This window comes from Oncorhynchus kisutch, linkage group LG10, assembly GCF_002021735.2.
Source record: "Oncorhynchus kisutch isolate 150728-3 linkage group LG10, Okis_V2, whole genome shotgun sequence".
In the NCBI taxonomy this organism is placed as follows: Eukaryota; Metazoa; Chordata; class Actinopteri; order Salmoniformes; family Salmonidae; genus Oncorhynchus; species Oncorhynchus kisutch.
In genome coordinates this window covers 11,004,606-11,011,520 of record NC_034183.2, presented here as the reverse complement: position 1 = coordinate 11,011,520, position 6,915 = coordinate 11,004,606, and the positions used below count along the sequence as shown (strand labels likewise).

Below are 6,915 nucleotides of genomic sequence, written 5' to 3'. Positions count from 1 at the left end.
CTCTATTGTTGATGTTGCGTTATTTGAACACCACTGTGTATTTTTCACTACCTTGTTGCCCATAGCACTGTGTAATACTGAACACAACATTAAGAAATGATATCTGACCTCTGAAGTTGCTACAGATTTGATTGAGCGTATGAACAATACTCCATCACCTTATCTGCCTTCCTCTTGTGATGATTTAGTTGAGTTAACTTTAATAGCAAATTAAGGGCAACCATTGATGCCACAGCTCCAGTAAAGTTGAAAAAGGCCACATCCAAACAGAGTGAGGATGCGGATGAGTGAGGAAACTAATCAATTAAAGAGAAATTGCAGAAAGACAGAGAGGAAGGGGAGAAAGTCAGTTGCAGGGTCCATTATGATATTCTGAGAGAGCAACTTGGCATATATAACAAGGCAATTAGAAATGCCAGACGGGCTCATTTTTCTAACTTGATCACTAATAATCCAAATAATTATTCTCGACCAATGATGGCCTGATAAATCCTAACCCTGCAAACCTGTGAACTTTCCTCCACATCTAAATGTGATGAGTTTGCGGAAAATTTCAGAGATAAAACATTAGGCTGGGTATCAGTCTAGCAAGACCTGATGAGAAGTTGGATGATATGTGCTCTAGCCTACCATGCAAAGGCACTATGGATTTATTTGACTTGGTTGACACAGACATGCTCAGGAAAGTGATATCACAACTTAAGCCTTCTACCTGCCTTCTCAATCCTATCCCCACCACCTTCTTCAAAACAGTTTGCATATCTGAAATGCAAGTTATTGTTAATCACTCCCTGTTCACATGTACTTTCCCCACTGCACTAAAACCTGCTATGGTGAAACCCCTTCTAAAGAAAAGTGATCAAAATTCTTCAAATATTAAATGGTTTGGACAATCTCCAACTTTCCATTCTTAAGTAAAATTCTGGAGAAATTGGTTTTTAAAACATCTAAATGATTAAGTGCCAACTGTATTTAAAAAAAAGAAAGAAAGTACAATCTTGTTTTCAGGCCCACCACAGCACAGAGACCGCCTTAGTTAAAATGGTAAATGATCTTAGAGCCAACACATGCCAAACAGCTCTCTGTCCTTGTACTTTTGTATTTAAGTGCTGCATTCGACACTGTTAATCATGATGTTCTTCTGAACAGTCTGGAGAGGAGGGTTGGCCTCTCCGGTCCAGTATTTAACCAGCCGAGAGCTTGTCACCCTTGGTGAACGTAACTCAGAGAAAATACACATCACATGTGGCATTCCACAAGGTTTGATTTTGGATATATACAGTCCATTCGGAAAGTATTCAGACCCCTTGACTTTTTACACATTTTGTTACGTTACAGCCTTATTCTAAAATGGATAACATTTAAAAAATCTACACAAAATACCCCATAATGACAAAACAAAAACATGTTTTTGGTTGGGGCGTTATACGTCCCTTACCGACAAAAACTGGTTTCTGACAAACAGTTGTGACAAACCTTTGGCCAATTTGCCGCTAGCTCATATTTTCACTTGCAAAGGAGTTTAGATATTTCCCAAATAAATTATGAAATCTTTTTATGTAGCTACAGCATTTACATGAGAAATGTGAACAGTATGGGCATGTTGACCTTAGGATGTTTAACGGGACATCTACATCATTATTTACATGAGCCAAGTGATAACTGAGCAATAGACTAACCAATGGAGGTTTGAAAAGGTAATTAAAACAATTGTAATAATTCAAACAACAAAAACCAAATCAAACCCAGTTCAGAACTATTGCCTTTTTGAAGGAACTTTGGAAATGGCAGCCCTGTGGAAGTCCTTCATCCAAAGCTTGTTGAATGCATTCACAAACTGAAAAAATCTATTTTGAGTTATGCCTAATAATATTATTTTTCAAAAATGATTTGTTACTCTAAAAAGATGCTGGGTTAAAAATAACCCAATTTGGGTCATTTCGACAACCCAGCACTGGGCCTCTGTTGGACAAACAGCATTGGGTTAACTGAACCCAGTGAGGTTGGGTTTTGATTCTTATCCAGCGTCTTGGGTTGTGTGCTTGAGCCAACAGCTGGGTAAATTATACTATATTACTGGGTTATGTAATCCTTGGCTTATTTTCAGTGTCGTCCTAATTTATCATTTTCTTGCATATTTTTGCCTTCACTACCATCCCCCCCACACACAATGTTGAATTTAAAATATATTTTTATTGCCTGCATTTCAGAACATACATCACGTCAGAGAATGTACATGAATATATAAAACATTTAAATAGCACATTGGACAAAGCCCTATTGTCTAAATACAGTTGAAGTTGGAAGTTTTTCCAACCACTCAACAAATTTCTTGTTAACAAACTATAGTTTTGGAAAGTCGGCTAGGACATCTACTTTGTGCATGACACAAGTCATTTTTCCAACATTTGTTAACAGGCATATTATTTCACTTATTCACTGTATCACAATTCCAGTGGGTCAGAAGTTTACATACACTGAGTTGACTATGCCTTTAAACAGCTTGGAAAATGCCAGAAAATTATGTCATGGCTTTAGAAGCTTCTGATAGGCTAATTGACATCATTTGAGTCAATTGGATGTGTACCTATGGAAGTATTTCAAGGCCTACCTTCAAACTCAGTCCCTCTTTGCTTGACATCATGGGAAAAATAAAAATAAATCAGCAAAGACCTCAGAAAAAAAAATTGTAGACCTCCACAAGTCTGGTTCATCCTTGGGAGAAGTTTCCAAACACCTGAAGGTACCACGTTCATCTGTACAAACAATAGTACGCAAGTATAAACACCATGGGACCATGCAGCCTTCATTCCGCTCAGGAAGGAGACTCGTTCCGTCTCCTAGAGATTAAAGTATTTTTGGTGCAAAAAGAGCAAATCAATCCCAGAACAGCAGCAAAGGACCTTGTGAAGATGCTGGAGGAAACAGGTACAAAAGTATCTATATCCACAGTAAAATGAGTCCTATATCGACATAACCTGAAAGGCCGCTCAGCAAGGAAGAAGCCACTGCTCCAAAACCGCCATAAAAAGCCAGACTACGGTTTGCAACTGCACATGGGGACAAACATCATACCTTTTGGAGAAATGTCCTCTGGTCTGATGAAACAAAAATCAAACTGTTTGGCCATAATGACCATTTATGTTAGGAAAAAGGCAGAGGCTTGCAAGCCAAAGAACACCATCCCAACCGTGAAGCACAGGGGTGGCAGCATCATGTTTTGGGGGTGCTTTGCTGCAGGAGGGACTGGTGAACTTCACAAAATAGATGGCATCATTAGGATGGAAGATTTTGTGGATATATTGAAGCAACATCTTCAGACATCAGTCAGGAAGTTATAGCTTGGTAGCAAATGGGTCTTCCAAATGGACAATGACCCCAAGCATACTTCCAAAGTTGTGGCAAAATGGCTTAAGGACAACAAAGTCAAGGTAATGGAGTGGCCATTACAAAGCCCTGACCTCAATCCTATAGAAAATGTGTGGGCAGAACTGAAAAAGCATGTGCGAGCAAGGAGGCCTACAAACCTGACTCAGTTACACCAACTCTGTCAGGAGGAATGGGCCAAAATTCACCCAACTTATTGTGGGAAGCCTGTGGACGGCTACCCGAAATGTTTGACCCAAGTTAAACAATCGAAAGGCAATGCTACCAAATACTAATTGAGTGTATGTAAACTTCTGACCCACAGGAAATGTGATGAAAGAAATTAAAGCTGAAATAATTCTCTACTAGTATTTATTTATTTCACATCCTTAAAATAAAGTGATGATCCTAACTGACCTAAGACAGGGAATTCTTTCTAGGAATTAAAATGTCAGGAATTGTGAAAAACTGAGTTTAAATATATTTGGCTAAGGTGCATGTAAACTTCCAACTTCAAATTCTCACAAGATATGATTTCATCAGATGGGATTGATTATTAGAATTCATGTATAATATTTCATGACCCAAACAGTCCAAACAGACTAAAGGGGGTGTGGGCCAAAATGCTTCCTCCGGTCACTTCTCACAGTACATACAAGAGCAGATACTTATCCACCATTGTTCAGTGAAAAATTATATTCCTGGCAGCTGATACACTGTGGTCTTCAGGAGTTCCCATGCTGGTCACAGTGGGAAAGTTGATATCAAAACACATAATAGGACTTGAATCACACATCCAGTGCCCCAAGCAGTGTACCTTGCTCCAATGCCCGTCCACTAATTACTGTAAACAAAATGTCAGCATTCTCCAAGAGCCAACACAAATGGGTGGTGTCTCGTCACCTCCGCCTGGTGCAGGTACTCATCCATGTTGGTCCCAACCTGTTAAGAGAAATCATTTGATTTTAGAATATGAGGACTTATGCAAAGCCTGGAGGCACACTGACAATGCCATCACATACAATTTATTTTGTATATTTTATAGCCATTTACATGAATCAACACCCAATCCCTGTTTGATGCTTACATCTTCCATTTATTTGGGGCTGGGGCTCCTAGGTTCATTTACACAACACTAACCACGTTTCCATCCAACCATTTCATGTGGATGAATTACCTGACGCATGAAATCACGACCAGGCTGATGGTAACACTAAATGCCGGTACCATTTTATAAATGCTTACAATTTGTTCGATCGGCATGGTGGGATCTTTTTGTGGAGAAATGGAGGTGGAAACTCCTTTATGTGCAAATATTGATATAACCATCATATGGAAGTAAACTTGGGAGTCATGTGATCACATGTTGTGTGGTCCTCCCACTACGACTCGGGAAAGCTTGCAGTTTATTAGACTACAGATTAAATAAATGATGATGAACTTCAAGGTGATGAGCTTGATGGTGCTTTCCAATAATGATTCTGGTGACATTATGATTGATGCTTGGCTGCAGTTTGACCAATATTGTTCTTATCCATAATAATCTCATAATGTAGGTAGCCTACCTGCACTGTATCTGCTAGTGTCACGCTCGTCGTATAAAGGAGACCAAGACGCAGCGTGGTAAGCGTACATAACTCTTTAATGAAAGAGAGAACACTGAGCAAAACTATACAAAATTAACCGTGAAGCTATATGGCTAGTGCAGAACGGGCAACTAAACAACCCACAAAGTACCCAAGGAATAATTCTACCTAAATATGGTCCCCAATTAGAGACAACGATAAACAGCTGCCTCTGATTGAGAACCAATCTAGGCAACCATAGACATATAAACACCTAGACTAGATAACCCCTAGACATACAAAAACCCAGAGACAATACAAAAACTAAACAAACCACCCGTGTCACACCCTGACCTAACCAAAATAATAAAGAAAACTAAGGTCAGGGCGTGACAGCTAGCTGTTGGCTAGAGTGCATGTGACAAGACCAGAGTGGGCACATTTTCTATAAAATGCAACAGTTATGACAAAACCATCAGCAGAATTGAAAATGCGATAAACCCATTTTACTTGCATTTTCTTATTTGGCACATGGGAATTTCACTGCAAAAGTTATGTTCATGTGCACTACGTCATCACACACAGCCTTTAATCTGCAAAAAGTCAGTTTGTTGGAAACATCTCTGGCGGGAAAATGAAAACTGGGAAAATTAAAACTGAATGAGTATCTGAGGAGGGTCATTTCTAACTTTACCTGCACCTCCAAGAGAAGACCTTGGGCCTGCAAAACAAAGTTTGTCCTTGAAGACCAAGTTTTCCTGAGCAGTCCGAAGTTTAAAATGTAGAAGTCCTGAACAATCCATAGTAAAGCAGACAATTACTTTCTTTGTAATATTTTGTTTGTACAAACAAAAGCATACATTGACATAAAATGACAACATTTACATACATATCCAAAAAATGTATGACACTTGCTAAGATCCAAATCTTCCCCCCGTATCCACAGCCAATGCTGTTTCTAAGCCACAAATGACTTAAGATTCTGTTATGTTGTATCTAGACAAACATCTTTTCCATTGCAGTTAATCATTAATCTGGCTAACAGTTTAACACCTAACTCTCAAAGCCCTCCTGACCTCAATCTGGAACGGCTCTTCGATGTTGTCAGCACAATGTGTTGCTAATGAAGTGGGCTGTGCTTTTATTGGTTGGCTCTCCTCGGTGTCTTTCACACTCGAACACCTACAGCGCCGCTCCTTTCTATTAGAATGGTTGGATTTTCAAATCCAAACAATGTCTCAAAAAACATTTGTGAGAACCAATCAAACCCTGTCGCAACAATTTTTTTGCGATTATTGCATTCACAATCAGCCTCCTTTCCAGACCAGTGTGGTCACAGCTCTCCCTGCACTGTGAGTCACGTGGGTCCTGTCAGCCAGGCTAGGAAATCACAGAAAATCTAATACATTTGAAATCTAATGTTTTGTAAAAAATAAATACATTTACCCACCATGCCTGAAGTATCCCGCAGACATGGATACTTTTGGACTATCGACTGTCTTGGCCCCATTCTGTCTGGACCACTGAGCCCTCTGGATCACAGTCTCCTTCATGTGCCTGGCAAGACCCGGCTACTGCTCAAGCTTTGTTGTGTCGCTTGGTGTGTCCACAGTCCTATGGAGGGCTTAAAATTAACATCTGCCACCCACCAAATGCGGTAAGATTCTGGCATTGGCGGGTAAGATGTCAATTTTTTTTACCAGCCATATCTTTGCTGCCCAGGGAGCAGTTGTTAGGGGTTAACTGCCTTGCTCAAAGGCAGAATGGCAGATTCCACCTTGATGGCTCAGGGATTCGAACCAGCAACCTATCAGTTACTGGTCCAACGCTCTTAACTGCTAGGGGGGAGATTAAGGGATAGCTTCACCCACATTTCTAAAATAAATACTTTGATGTAAGGGTTGATAAGCCAGGTCAAATGGTTGAACAAAGGCAAGGAACTGAGGAATGTGGCAGGGTCTACAGTCAATCACGGATTACAAAA

At 39.9% G+C, this 6,915-nt stretch overlaps 1 long non-coding RNA gene across 1 annotated transcript; it reads right to left on the bottom strand.

Moving 5' to 3' along the window:
- Positions 1–3,786: 3,786 nt before the first annotated feature.
- On the bottom strand, positions 3,787–6,455 carry LOC109897751 (uncharacterized). Its single transcript, XR_002256267.2, has 3 exons — positions 5,821–6,455; positions 5,626–5,721; positions 3,787–4,308 (listed from the first exon to the last, which is right to left on the bottom strand). It is a non-coding gene; the product is annotated as an uncharacterized LOC109897751 (long non-coding RNA).
- Between the last annotated feature and the right edge of the window lie 460 nt (positions 6,456–6,915).